Source organism: Drosophila teissieri, chromosome 2L (genome assembly GCF_016746235.2).
Source record: "Drosophila teissieri strain GT53w chromosome 2L, Prin_Dtei_1.1, whole genome shotgun sequence".
NCBI classification, from domain to species: Eukaryota; Metazoa; Arthropoda; class Insecta; order Diptera; family Drosophilidae; genus Drosophila; species Drosophila teissieri.
In genome coordinates this window covers 15,880,819-15,896,277 of record NC_053029.1, presented here as the reverse complement: position 1 = coordinate 15,896,277, position 15,459 = coordinate 15,880,819, and the positions used below count along the sequence as shown (strand labels likewise).

Below are 15,459 nucleotides of genomic sequence, written 5' to 3'. Positions count from 1 at the left end.
ATGACCATATAAAAGTTCACTGTGGGTAGCATTTTAATTGGGCAGTGGCTGAAGCTGTTTTAAATTACGAAGTCGGAAGTGAAGGCTGTGGAAGTGCCAATAGGAACCGCACGAGTGTCGCCACGGCGGCAAATAAACCAGCTACACTTTAAGAGGCAAATAGTTCACGCCAATCAGTATCGATTAAGGCTTGGACACTCGTACAAAACCGCGATTAGTCCGGCATCTAACAGCAGTCATAACACCCCTTGGCAGCCGGGCACATGGTTAGCCAGATCGATTTACGATCAGCATCCAGTTGGCTGAGCAGCCGGAGCAGCCAGAGTTGGTGGAGAGTTGGCTGTAACCTCAGCGAAGGCAACACCTTGTGTAACATTAATTTGAGCAATTTAAAAGAGGCCGGCCAGTGTCGGCCAGTGGCTACAAATCAATTTCAGCTTGACAACTTAACAGTCTAATCGAAAACAACAAAATGGTTGCCCCGCCAACACGCCGGCATTCGGGCCAACTCAATTGACCAGCTGTCCATGTAGAGTCCAAATATGACCTGTCCCCCGGACTCTCCGATCTCGAGTCCATTGGACTCCTGACTGAGTATATACTCCCTTCGTTGAGCTCCTTGTCGCACAGTAAAATTGTCATATTGCAAGCGCACGCAGGCGCAGCGTAAATGTTAAAAATTATAGTTAAACTCATAAATTACAGGCGTAGTCAGCCGTTGAAACCCGTTCTCCGTTTTCCGATCGCCGATCTGCGATCGCTGCCCGAAACGAATGAACATGCCCTGACAGCTCTCCGGGTCTTTTAGACAATTTAAAGGCGGTTCGTACTCAATAAACCAAATTCCGCACATAATTAATCGATCCAGAGAGCCGGCTGCAAAAACCAGGCCCCCACTCTGTTTGTTGGCCTCTTATTTTTTATTTTTTACACAATATTTTGACTTTGGATGTGGGCTTGAGTGAGAGATGAGGAGCAGCGGTGGCGGAGGTGTGCGAGAGGCGAAACTTTTTAATAGTCGCGCCATAATCGTAAATCTTTTGTGTCCGACGCAGTGCAACGAACGACAGGGCCGACAAAGCCAAGGCTCGGATCAGGATGGATGGTATGGGCCTGGTTATGGGGTCGGTGGATTGGCAGGGGGGAGCACTGCGGCAGCCACAAGACCGTGGGGATGGGGAAGGCGATGGCGATTGCCAACCCATGCCAACCCATACCACACCATACCTTGCCAAGCGAACCGAGCGGCGGACCTACCTACAAACAAATCGGGCCAATGTTCACAACTTTATTTATCGCTTAAGAACACGGCCAGGTAACTGTCCTTCGCTGAAAAAGGGTTTGTTTCTCAGGTGAAGAAGACTGGCTTTGCACTTTTGGAGCTTATTAGCTCACGAACAGATTTGAAAGCATCTTTCAAATGAAGGACTTCAAACCTTTTTGATTTTGAATTGCAATGATATCAGACAATGATCCTTAAAGTCTTTTATGTTTGTCAGTTTTTTTCGAAACGCCACCTCGGCATCGATGGTTCAATGGTAGAATGCCCGCCTCCCACGCGGGTGGTCCGGGTTCGATTCCCGGTCGATGCATGTTTATATTTTCCTGTTTGTTTTGGGATTAAGGAAAATCATAAAGCCGAAGTTGTAGTTTTTGTTCGGTAATTTTGATCAAAGAAAGTAAGAAGCATCGGTGGTTCAGTGGTAGAATGCTCGCCTGCCACGCGGGCGGCCCGGGTTCGATTCCCGGCCGATGCATACAATCTTTTTTGAAATCCCATTATTTATTCCAAGAAATTTTAATTTAATTAATTAATTTAATTTTAATATATCGAAAATAGTCCAATATACTGACATAAATATTGCATAATCTGGTATTTTGAATGAGTCTTTTTTCGACTATACATTTCTTATGTAAGGCCGGTTTTTACCTAACTTGATCATTTGCAAAGATGTTCGCCAACTTCTTCGCTAAAAGGAAAATTTTTGCGGAAAAACATGTTTTCCTAACAGCATCGGTGGTTCAGTGGTAGAATGCTCGCCTGCCACGCGGGCGGCCCGGGTTCGATTCCCGGCCGATGCAAATACATTTTTGCTTCTAAGCTTTAAAGGCTTTTCTCAAAAAATATGATTAAAAGCATACAATTACAATTAAACAATTACAATTAAAATTGTGCCTTTTATATAATAATACCCAGCAGACAAAAACTTCGTTTATGATATTGCAAACGATAGTTTTGCGGACTTTAGGCGGACAGATCTAAAACGATACTTAAGTTAATTCTCTGTCATGGGTTTTGCGTTTCTTTTGCGATATCAAATGCGGACCGATTCCTATATCATTCGCGATACTTTTATAATATTATTTACGGGACGTATTTGGTATCTTTTGCGATACTACTACTTGCGATTTATAATATTATTTACGGGACGTATTTGCTATCTTTTGCGATACTTTTATAAAATTATTTACGGGACGTTTTAGTGTCCGTTAGCGAGACATTTGCGGCATTTATACGGATCCCAGTTTTCGTCCGTTCTAGCGTCCGTTTTCGGGTCATGTTTCGGTAATTAGGCAAACCTCTTGCGATAAGTCCGCTATTTGCCCGCCCACTATACGTTTCAGTGTCCGTTAGCAATACTTTTTCGGACTTTTTTGAGGGACGCCACAGTTTTGATTTTTGCCCGTTTTAGCGTCCGTTTTTGAGCATTCAACGAACCTGGTGCGGATACTCCGATTCTACGTCCGTATTTAATATCTTTAGCGGACATTTTTCGGATCCATCCGCATTACGTCCGCTCTTTGTTAGCTGGGAAGAATTATCCTAAAATCCGCTTATGAAGTTAATCAGTACAGTAGCATCGGCTTTACAACTTCGTAGCTACTTAAAAAGTCGGCAAACTTCCAGGAATCGTGGTTGTAAAACTTAATCAAAGATCAGTTGGGAAACGATCACTTGATTCCGCGGACTCGCACTCGCATCCGTATCTTTTGCCCATTCACCTTGCGGACAGCAGTCCGAATGAGTCGAGTTGAGTTGTTTCCCCTGAAGAAGGCGCGCACCATGAATAGAGTTAGGATCATGGTCAAATGAGCAGCCTTAAGCAGTATAGTATCCCCCAGCAAGCCCCTCTTGTAAGCCAGTCTTGTGTGCGCATTATTCAAATGCCCATCTAAGTATCTGTCGCTGTCGCCGGCTTTGTATCTGTATCCGAGTCCGTGGAAAAGCCAAAGCGAGCGCATGCCAAACTACGTAACCCAACGAAAGAAACGACTCGAAACGAAACGAATCGGCGAGAGAGAGACAACGACAACATGGAGAACTGTCAGTTGGAGCTGACATATAAACTGACAGTTTGAAATTGAGGTTTTCTCCATGCTGACAGCGTAACACGTCAACTTAAGGAGGCATGAGGCCGACCGAAGTGCCTGTCCAGATACAAATAGACAACCGGGGCCCCGAGGAGTGCGCGACTAGCCCATGTAAAACGAAAAGATAGTTAAGGCTCCCAAAGAGCGGGATGGAGATACACACAGAGAGAGAGAGGGAGCCACAAGCTATCGCAGACAGCAGCCGTAGACAGCAGGCAATTTGACAGCTTAAACACACGAGCATGTCAAAATGATATGATCGCTAAGTGAGCGCAAACACACAAAAGCCCAGGACGGTGTGCGAAGATATAGCCAGATGAATGCAAAACTAGCGGGGTGGGGCTGTTATAGTACAGTGAAACATAATAATGTTAGAAACGGAGTTGGGAAGGAAGTTGTCAAAGTATAGAGACAGAAGAGTCAATTTTGTACGATGATTTCTGGAACTCTTTTGTGACATAATTAAAGAATATATAATTAAACACCAAAATGGTTTTATCTCAACAAAAACCTGTACACTATAATCTTATTATAATATTGTGAGTTAAATATAAACTTAGCCAACAGCAGCAGTGAAGCCTGTACTCTACCATATTATACCATAATCCAATCCTAGCCAGCCTCAAGTGTTGCATCTTCTTTGCGCTGCTGCACATCGGGTTCTTTAATAACAAACACACAGCTCGTCGCTTGGACAAAACTTTTGCCTGTCAGCGCTGGTTCCAAGTGGAGCCCGGCTTGGGAGTTGGGGTTTTAGGTCTGGGTCTGGGTCTGGGTCTGGGCTATATGCTGGGGATCTGAGACGGGGTCTGGGACGGAGCCAGTGTGTGTGCCTGGGTAACTTATCTCGGCTTTCAGTGTCAGCATGTTGTAGCTGTTGTGCGCTCGTTCGGAGGTTCGGCGTGCGTGTTGCTTTTCATGTTTACATTAATAAAAGTCAAAGGTTCTCGAGACTGACATATTGTAATTTATGTTTAGTGACAGCTTTATATCGGCGCAAAAAGAACTTTAATCACTTGTTATTTAGCATAAATGAGTTGCCTCCTCTCGCCTCTCGCCCCTCGCCTTTCGGGATGACTTGCGGATGAGTGGAATTGATTTGTTACTTTGGGATCGGGTAACCCATCGGAATATGCAATCTCTCAGACGTGTGATGACCACATCGGGGATTGCATATGGAATAAGTCTACGAACTATGTAATATACGCAATAAATAGTATTTAATTTTATTTTATTGAATACTCTTTGTGCGCTGACGGGTGTGCAAAATTGAATAAGCTGCCACTTAGAATGGGGGTCTCTTGTCAGTTTTGTGTCAAAATAAATGAAGTTAAATGACAGTTTAATCAAGGCGTCAGGCAATGTCAGAGCATCATCAACCCCATGGCACCGTCATTATCGTCATTGCTTCTATATATGAACATATGCACGTTCAGTCAGTCAGTCGGTGAGCTAGTGAGTTGGTGAGTTAGTGAGTCAGTTGGTGGGTTAGTCATGTGTGTGCCCCTGCTCGAACACGAGGAACTATTGTAACCCAACTGCTGTTGCTGTTGCTGTTGCTGTTATGCTGACTGCCTGTGACTTGTGTAATACATATCTGGCGAACAATGCAAATCCGTCGGGCAAGTACGTACACTTTTTATATATATCTTCTCTTGCCTTGTCATTGCCAGGCATTTGGCGAGAGACGTTCGTAAGTGCATTTGCATTTTGCATTTGGCGCGTTGCAAGCTGCAAATGTTTCTGACACTTGACAGCCAACGCACTGACAGCTATAAAAATGTACGATAAACTAGCAGTACATGGCCAACACCATGGCAGAAAATACTGTGCAAGTCTGGAAAAAACTTAAAAATAAAATGCTTGTTTAAAAACTGAAAATCCTCCAAAAATAATCAAATGAAAATCAACATACATTTGCATTTGAGATTAAGAGCTACTTCTAGCATTAAAAAAGGAATGTGCATCAATCAAATTTACAAATTCCTGTTACAAGTTGCAACCTCAAAACCAATTTATCCAGATAGGCCAAATCATCTGGTAATTATTATCAGCGGGATGTGTTTGTTGTGGCTTTAACCGGCCCGCAGATCGACCATCGACCGACTCCCGCGTAAATATAGAAAACCAAATAAATCTTCTCCGCTCTTTGAGGACGCCGTCTTCCTGTGGTGGGGAATACATCGGTACATCTGTACATCTGTACTCTTTATGCCGCATCATCGTCGGCAAGAAGTTGTTTACAAATGAATTTAATTGATCAATCAAAGCGAGTGAAGATCAAAAAAAATAAAGGAGAAAGAAATAAGATCAAAGCAACGCGGAGCCCAAAACAGACAAATGCCGTACAAGCAGCGACAAGCCGAACATGCGGCAATCAGCCAGCAAGGGGCAACACCACAAGCACATTAGACATGTTCTTCGCTCGTTCAGTCACTCACTCACTCAGTCAGTCATTCAGTCACTCAGTCATCCAGTCATCCAGTCACTCAGTCATTCAGTCAGCCATTCCGATCGCGGCGCGTCCATTTGGCCCCACCACTCCAACTTCCACTCGAAGATTCATTGCATCGCACTGCATCCAATGCTGTTCGCTGGCGTTGTTTTGATTGGTATCACTCAATGAACTTTGATTGTTGTAAATGTAATTAATCAATAACACAAACATTTACACAACAGCCAACAAACGGAGAGCGATGTGGCCTGGGGCACCATCAGCATCTTAATCAACAGCAATTGTGCTGGGAATCGATTGGAGATTGGAGATTGTTGTGACATTGGGTCTGGTCTTGCCACGTCTGGACTCGGTCAATGTTTGCGCAGTTGGGCTGGAAGATAAATTCGAAAATGTAGTGTCTACATGAAGAAAGCCACGTTTTATGTACCGAATATGAAGGGTTATTATCTAGAGTATTAATATACTATACTACGTTATAGCAACATTTTTTGCAAGTCAAAGTTTTCAATCAAATTATATTTATTTAATGAAATACGTACTCAATTTTATGTTAATAAGACCCTATGAACAGGTCTAGAGGGTTGCCTCTCATATCCATAACAATTACTGCAGTCAATATCAATTAAATAGTTCGTAACATTTCCATACGTAATAGATGCTATTAACTGCTTCAACCGGAATGCGATTACGTTTTAAATGTTTGTTCAAACAGGCTTGTAAAATAGATGCCTCTCCTATCCATTTAGTCATCGCTACAGTTTTAGGCTATTGATATCAATTATTCAGGCAGCGGTTTTAGGACTAATTACACCTGCTTAGCCCAGCCATTCAATGGAACCAGCTCACTCTTTAAACGTCATTACATAAATTAATTGCCAAGCCGTGTGCATAATTTTAATAAATATTATAAGTCCCAACCTCCGGTGGCCAACAACGAACAAAAGTTACTGCGACTAAACATCCGGCGGAGGTCACGGAGAGCAGGCATCCAAAAATCCCATAAATAAACCAACCGAAGCGAACCGATCCCCAGTGAATTGAGCCGAAAAATGGTTTACAAAATATTTTATTTTGTTCCACTGCGATAAGGCACAATAAGTGGCAAGGAGTGGGTGTGCGAAATCTGCGCCACAACAATAATAGCTGAAAAATTTGTAAATATTTCATAAATGGGACATAAATTAACACAACTAATGCCATAAACTACAGCGGCGGCAGCAACAATAACCACTGTTGCCATGATTTGTTGCACGATAATTGCAGCCAGTTGCAGTAGCAGTGTGGCAGTGTGGCAGTGTCAGTCCCGACAAACTTACGAACACGAAAAATAGTCGCAAAAGTTGACATTTTCGCTCGCTTTATCTAAATGCACTAAATAAACCGCACACACACAGATACCGCAGCACATGTGCATAATGTCATTTGTTCACAATTTATCGGTGGCCCCACAAAATGTGAAAGCCAAACGACAAAAAAAGAGCAGCAACAGGGGATATCGGGCGGCAGCATAAATATTTTAATATGATTTACAAGCGGATGCAGTCGGAGCTTAGACTCGAATTTCGAGTTTGGTTCTGGCTGCACTCTTTTTGTTTACCCATATCTATTAGATACTCATAGCTATGCACTATACACTATATGCGAGTATATTTTATAAATGGGCTTTCCGCAAAAACAGGATGTTTTTGATAACGTAGAGGTTTTCCGACAGCCAATGCAGTTGTCGCACATGAAATATGGATTAGCCGAAAATTATGCATATGTACATTATACTTTGCCGGCTTTTGGGATAACAGTGGAGCATTAGTATTTAGTTTAATATTTATGTTTCCGATATGTTAATTTGGTGCTTAGAATTGTCCAGTGCTGTTCATGAAATTGTAAACTGATGCAGAATTATTACTCTGTCCAGGAATTAATGTTTTTAATATATAATATAAGATATACATATTCGAGTTAGGCATCAATTTTTCATGATTGGTTCAATAAAATTTTGAACAGATATCAACAGAAGTAAGATTTATTATCTTAAGTGTCATCTCAAGATAGGACAGAATTAATTTTTGTACCTGTTGAAGTTATTAAACCTAATAGCTTATAAACACGTTTGCAGAGGAAAGATTAATATTATCTGAGAACCATTTGAATGCAAAAAGATAGTCGCTTCAGGAACTTGCACCCACCTTCTTATATTGGAGTATTTGAGAAAAAAAATCAAAATAAGACAACTCTATTATTCAATACTCATCTTTACGTGTTAAATTCAACTTTATAGTCGACCTACAAAATATAAATAATTCTTTTACTTTTGCATAACTCTACTTACTTTGTTACAACATAGGATCACAACGATCATCAGAGCCAAATGACCGAGGTCCGTAGATCTAATATTAAATACACCACCAATAAACAAAATATTTAGTAATTAATGCCCATAAATATAAATGCAGCTTATAAGACAGATAATTACAGCTATTGCTCTCATTTCCAACGATTTTGTTTTGAATTGCCCGTAAATGCGCTATTACTTTATATAACTTTAATCAGTTTGGAGATTTTAAAATATTCAAATTAACGTTCTCGCTCGCTGAGACCAAAAGGTGGCAGCTACATGAGTCAGTTTACGTGATAAGAAAATTACTGGTTACACTTATTAGACAGCAACATGTCAGAGATAGCAGGCGGCCCCGGCGAAACCCCGGCAAACAAAGGGCGTGCCCCAAACGACTTCCTCATCAACCGCACCAACACCCCCAACACCCCCGAAACCCGCAACACCCGCAACATTCAGGCATCGTTTGCCCCTCGCTCGTTGTGCGGTTCAGTTCGCTGGCAAATCTGAAAGTGTAATAAATTTTAAACAATGCGGAAAATTTACGGTGATTTTCGCTGACATGCCCACTTCTGAGCTTTTCGGGCAGAGGCAGCAGCAAATGAGGCGAGGCTATACGGTGGGTATGGCTTTGGGTATGGGAATGGGTCGGGTCTTGGTGTGGTACATATAGAGGGCTGAAGTGTTGGTAGCATGTCTCGAAAGTCGACTCGCGTCGAGTTGGTGGCGGTATATCAAAGAGCTTTTGTTAACCGCCCCCTCGAGTGGAGTGGAGGATAAATGTGTAGACGGGGACGACGTCACAAACTGTTGAAAGCGCAAAGTGAAAGATATATGACTTCAAGTAGGTGTAATCACACTCACACTGGCTAACTGCCACACACATGCGGATAGCTATAAGATCTTAAGTGACAGGCATACACGCATTCGGGAATACCTCGTACCTTAACAAGAAAATACCTATAGATTTTTAAAGCTCAAAATATTTCATAAAAAAATTATAGAATATTTAATAAAGATGAGGCACTTTATAAACTGCAGTACGCATGAATAAATTTATAGCCAAAGTAAGTTAAGTATAAAGCCCTGATCAAGACTATGGGTAATCTCGCAAATTAATTTTCTATTTGCAAGGTCCTGCCACTTCAGGCTTTGAAATATTAGTTGGACCCCGTCCAAGGGTATGGAAATTGCACTGCTTTTTTTCGCTGAAGAGGAAACTCGCTGACTGCTTTACGCTGAGAAATTACTTGGCCCATGGGTTTTCGTTGTCTTTCGGCGAGAATTCCCCCACCCAATGCATAAATTCTACAATTTTCTTTTCGGGCGAAGGAAGGCAAAGGGTTTACCTTGGCCGCTCTTGGCCCAACTCACGTTGGCTTCTCTTTTCCCAGCCGTTACTAGGTCTTGCCATTATTATTTTTGGCCGCCCTCCTCTGGTGCCCGAGTGTTTGCGCCGTGGCAGAGTATGCGTGAAATGCGATTTATTGTTTTCGTTAAAAAGATTTATTATGCCCTATGCATGAACCCGAAACCAGCTCAGCAGTCCCATTCTCTAACCCCTGTTTTCCTCGGCTTTATTTGAAAAGTTTGCAAAAATCGCAGCCCCTCGGTGAAGTGGGCAAGGACTCGCAGATAACAAAAGGTTTATTATTCGGTGTCTAGGAAACGTTGCGTTGAAGTCTACTAAGCCGCTTTAATCAACAGGATTACCCGTAATTGACCGCATATGGAATAAGATAATAACGTCAAACACCGAAGCAAATGGAACAAACTTCAGTTTGTAAAAGAAAGACATCAGTTCAGTTTTGGATTCAGTTTTCGTGAATATGATGGCATACGGAAACTATAAGTTGATGTCCAGACACAGATGAAAGATATGCTAGCGTCGGAAGCACAACTGCTCCAGAAATGCAAACCACTTCAAATCCACTAAGTGCCATCAATATCCGGGCATCAATTACAATTTCCATTCCATTCCATGCCCCTCTGGCAGTCACGCCCCCTCGATTGGAAACTGTTGAACTCCCTGACCACCGCTGACCCCCAAAGAGATGCCGCCCGACTCCAGACTCCAGAATCCCAGTGGTCGGGCGCTTCGCTTGGGATCAGAGTATGGAGACTGGAGACTGGAGTTGGGAGTCGAGAGTCGAGAGTCGGCAGCCCGGAGTCAGCGGGTACAAATTGCATTCGCAAGACACTCGTACACTTGCCACTCCGCCCGCCCCTTCAGCTCCATCAGCTCGGATGCCCCAGCCTCCCAGCTGGCGCTCAGCCGCACAAACGTCAGAGCACATTATTGTAAATTGAACTCAATTACCAGTGACAGCAGACAAATTGAAGTGGAAATTGAGATCTTCTTTTGGGCGAAGAAGGCGGTGATGGCAACGCGAATCGCCGAACGACGAAAAGCTTATAAAAGAATGACGAAAAAACTTAATACTTCCCAAAAATAAGACATAAATATACATTTTTCGAGGGAGCGATTCGCACAATCGCAAAGTACTAAGCACTAATAAGCCATCTCAGAAGGAACAACGAGTATTTAATGACAGAAATTTATATTATTTATAGCTTAGAACGGAATATGTACAATTGTTTCTATTTACTCATTTCGGATCTAAATTAAATTACTTCTCGGTAATTACGATACCCCACCATAGAGTATCTAAGGCAAAAAAATCAGAGAAACTAATTCACTTAAAAACACTTTGGTCTTGATGGGGCCCAGAATGTGGGCCTTCCCTTGAACATCCACCCCAGGATTGTGTGTGTGTCTGGCAGTCTGTGAAATGTCATTTGTCAAATGCACTTTGTGTCACTGTCCGTCTGTCGCAGTTCCCATCATGACTTCTCAGACCCCGTGCTTGATGTCCAAGTGTCACAGACATGCTGGTGAATTTGTCAAGATTTTATAAAAGCGAAATTCGTGGTGAACGGGGGGGTCCGTGTCCTGTGGCTAATTTATGAGTCAATTAGTCTGACGGCCTGGCCATGCATAAATATTATTAATAAATAGAGCTTTTGCCAAGGTAAACCTAAGCAGTACGAGTATTCTGGTATACTGGGTGCACTCGGACATCCTAGAGTTATTTTGCTAATCGCGCGAGTTGCGTTTATTGTGTCTTTGCTTTATGGTCCATTCATTTTGGCACAAACTCTCCGCCTCAGAGGCAAGTGGTAAACACAATTGCGGCCAACAATGTTGCACATGTACACTGAGAAGAAATTCGTACACATCCACCGTACTCTCAAAAAGCAATAACAGTGCGGAATATTCAGTGCACTTATGCTTTCTTAGGAACTATTCAAAGTTCATTCTGTATTTTTAGAATGCATTCAACATACTTCTGCAGCCTTAGTTTCAGTGCAGGGGACTGTGGCACAGAATGCTTCGTTGGGAATTAAGTGCCGAGTTGGCTCATATTTTATAGCCAAAACAAATGCCTGCAATGGGGTTAATGTGGTGGGCGCGTGTAGATCATTATGAACGCCAGCTGATATTTATAAAAATACACATTCGACAGAGCAATCAAATCAAATCAACATGAAAGGAAACTGTACAAGTTAATGCACAACATATCTGCTTTAATGAAAATTTATGGCTGTAATAAAAACATCGAGGCGAATGCAGCTCGGTGTCAAACGTGATGAAAGAGTCAGCAAAAATGTGGAAACGTAAAAGTGATTGAGTATGAAACTCAGTCGCAGTTTTGGCCAGAGCGCTGGAGCTAAAACCGAAAAGCTCCTTATCGCTTCAACAAGCTCTGCTCCGAGCTCACACAAATGTGCAGCCGATAAAAAATCTATAAAATAAATACGTTCACGTGGCCGCCACATCCTTCCCATGTAGCCGTTGCACAACGCAGTAGGGACCCATTTCGCCATCGGCCATATAACACACCCTAACACAACCGACAACCAACGACCAACAACGCCAAGGGCCCCCAAACAAATCGAAGCAATTTACGAAAATGTAGAAAATGTCATTGGGCTGTCAGAATGCATCGTTGTTGTTGACATGTGACCATCCTTACATGCCCCACACACCCCCACACTCGCCCCCCTCCCTTGGGTGGAAAAATATGGTAGAAATTGTTATAAAAATCCACAGTGCAACGTATAACAAATTGCACAGCAGCAGAAGCAGCAGCAGCAAAAGCAACAACTCTGCTGTTTCTGACAGCGAAAGCATTGTTGGCTGACAGCTCGAAAAGGGCTCGAAGAGGGGGTGTTGTATGACTACGAGCCAAACAGATAGTGCTCAGCGCCAGGCAATGGGAATGGGGATGGGGATGGGGGCAGGGTCCGAGGAGGGGCACACTAACGTAACGTAACGCAGCAACGTAACACGGGGGGCAGCATGGGTGTTCCCTCTGTTCTGTCACTGCTGTTGGCCGTTAAATTAATGGCCAGTGGAAGTGGCAGCTGAGTAAAGAGAAATGCAACACGGAATATGTAATATGCACATGTGTTGGCTTGCGTACATCGAAGAAACGAGGATATTTTCGACGAATATCTACCAGCAGTAACCCAAATTGGGAACACCGTTTGAAATTTCCTTTTAATTAAGGCCTTTCTAAAACGTTACGGCATGCTCCACTTCTCGATAATCTAGGGTATATGGGCACTTGAAACTAAAGAATGGTGCACACATCTTCTGTTCTTAAAGAAATATACATATGTATGAAATATACATAAGTATAAAGTGATCTCGTAAAATAGAGTCCTTTTCAAAAACAAATATGTTAGATTAATGCAGAGAGAGCGCTGTTCCTCGACTATCAGATACCAGTTACACTGCTTGTGGAAGCGCAAACGCGTATAATTAGTTTTAAACTGAAGTTAAGGTTAGATCGCTTTGCTTTGAAGGAAATCGTGGTGAGTGGCTTGGCATGACTTTTCGGTAACCGCCAAGGTTTCGACTATTTTGCATTTTCTCCATATTCCCGCGAGTCCTGGCAGTCGTCTGGGTTTCGCAGCTGTTTGGCTGTTGTCTCATTTAAAATGTGAGTAGCTCTCAACATTTAACTGACAATGAGTTGTTGGCTGCTTCGCCGCCGACTGGTTGGACTTCGTGCTGCGTTGCACCGCTGGCAGCCAAGTGACAGATAGCGAGTCCCAGGCAGGCTGGCAGGAAGCGACTGAGACTGGGACTGGGACTGGAACTGAGACGGAGACAGGAAGACCGAGGAGCCGGAGGACAATGGGGCAGAGAAAGGAGATCCCGGCGGCGGGCTGGCAGGAAGAGACGAGTAAGACGAGTAGCGCGGGGCAATCAGGCGATGCGAGAAGATTGAGGGGAGGAGTCGTGGCGTCCCTTTGTTGGCCTTTTCTGCTCGGCCTTCAGTACGGCTTGATCGTAATTGTGAGTGACAACGGCTTGATGCCTGATTATGATAAATGAATTGTTAAATTGAATTAGGTGTTGCCGCGCTGCTGTCACTCAAAAACCGTCGTCATATTTCCCTCCATTCCCGGGCCAAGTTTCTTTTTCATTGTACCCTGTAATCAGTAGGAAGAGGAGTATGGCGCACTGGAACATCAGTTCAAAAGGGTTGAATACGTTTGTATTATAAACTATTTATTCTTTAACTGAAAAAAATGTTAATGCAACTTTCAATTGATTATAAAATAATATCATTGCATTTATAAAATATGGAAACAAATGAAATGCTTTTTAGTTTAATCTTTAGGTGTTACCTATAATATAAGTGGTATCAATGGGTCGAAAAGCTAGCGTGCTGGTGGCTTTCTTTTGGTTTGTTCTTCGCAACTCCTGCCACCACTTCACATTGAAATTGCATGAAATTTGATATTTTTTAGCGCTTGTCAACGGGGCAGGGAACACAAAGGGTTGGGCTGGGCTTGTCAGATGATGGACATCCTGCCTGGAAGGGTTGTTTGGCAGGGCAGGAATGGTTCAAAATCTGGCGACAATTGTTGTCTGTCGCGGTGTGGTGTGCTCGGAAAATTAGCTCAGGTTACCTTAATTATGGGGTCTCCTGGTGCCTGCGAATCCTGAGAGCTTTGTTTGTTTGCGTTCATGAGTAGTTGAGCTCTGGTTTCTAATAGGCTCTTAGATGTTCGAGTTGTTTGAGTTCACAGAAGTTAATAGATGGCTGTCAGTGGTACTCGTCTTTCACGTTTGGAAACTGGGAATTCTGTGAAGTGAAATGTTATATTTTCGTATTCCTTGTTGTTGTTTTAAGTTCTTCTGGACCATATCAAAAATTAATATGAGTGATTTATTTTATTTTAGAAATTAAGTGCTTAGGTTTATCAAATAATTTATAATTTCTTGTCTATTTTTAGAACTTTAATTAATTTGCTTAACCAAAGTTTAATTTTGAGTATTTTGGCAGACGAAATTAAGCAGCATCGGTGGTTCAGTGGTAGAATGCTCGCCTGCCACGCGGGCGGCCCGGGTTCGATTCCCGGCCGATGCAAACACAATATTTTATAACTTTATTTTTATATTTATTGCAATAATTTTCTATTTATTTATGGTTTATTTGCCAACACTAATAAAAATCACTACGGAATCGTTAACTGAAACCTGTTTAGCCAACTCTTTTTTGGTTTGTTACTTTTGTAATCCGGTTTTACCATTGTAAAATGGGAAGAAGATTTTTGCGAATATTCGCGCCTCGTTTTTTGCTTAAAGGAAAATTTTTACTCGGAAAATATAAGTTTTCCCAACAGCATCGGTGGTTCAGTGGTAGAATGCTCGCCTGCCACGCGGGCGGCCCGGGTTCGATTCCCGGCCGATGCAAATTAATATTTTAGTAATTATATTAAATTATTAAAAAATATAATATTTTGGCTAATGATTATTTCTTATCTATTAATATATTAAGCATAAGATTTATGCATTTTCACGATTTCTTTGCTCAGATAGTTTATGTGGCGCTATAGCTTAAAAAAAATAATACTAGATAATGTCAAAAAATCTATTTTGCATCGGCCGGGAATCGAACCCGGGCCGCCCGCGTGGCAGGCGAGCATTCTACCACTGAACCACCGATGCTTCTTATTTTAATACGCCGAAATTCCCCAACAAAAATAGTTATGGCTATTTTAATTAACCAAAATATACCGATTAAATTACCCATAAAGATAGTAAGCACTATTATCGAATCTCTTGCTTTATAAACATTTATATGTTTTCCTACCTCCTGTGTTGAATTGACAATATAAAAAGTGTCTCTTGGGCAACTATTTTCCACAAAAGTCACACCAAAATATTTTCTAGCTGTCGTTCAGTTTTGCTGGCTAATCAAACCACACACCTACG

At 42.3% G+C, this 15,459-nt stretch overlaps 6 non-coding genes across 6 annotated transcripts; 5 read left to right on the top strand and 1 right to left on the bottom strand.

Moving 5' to 3' along the window:
- Window positions 1–1,521: 1,521 nt before the first annotated feature.
- Window positions 1,522–1,592, top strand: Trnag-ccc. Its single transcript has one exon. It is a non-coding gene; the product is annotated as a tRNA-Gly (tRNA).
- Window positions 1,593–1,686: 94 nt separating this feature from the next.
- Trnag-gcc lies at window positions 1,687–1,757 on the top strand. The gene has a single exon. It is a non-coding gene; the product is annotated as a tRNA-Gly (tRNA).
- A 254-nt stretch (window positions 1,758–2,011) lies between these two features.
- Window positions 2,012–2,082, top strand: Trnag-gcc. Its single transcript has one exon. It is a non-coding gene; the product is annotated as a tRNA-Gly (tRNA).
- Window positions 2,083–14,540: 12,458 nt separating this feature from the next.
- Trnag-gcc lies at window positions 14,541–14,611 on the top strand. The gene has a single exon. It is a non-coding gene; the product is annotated as a tRNA-Gly (tRNA).
- A 255-nt stretch (window positions 14,612–14,866) lies between these two features.
- On the top strand, window positions 14,867–14,937 carry Trnag-gcc. Its single transcript has one exon. It is a non-coding gene; the product is annotated as a tRNA-Gly (tRNA).
- Window positions 14,938–15,121: 184 nt separating this feature from the next.
- Window positions 15,122–15,192, bottom strand: Trnag-gcc. The gene has a single exon. It is a non-coding gene; the product is annotated as a tRNA-Gly (tRNA).
- Window positions 15,193–15,459: the final 267 nt, after the last annotated feature.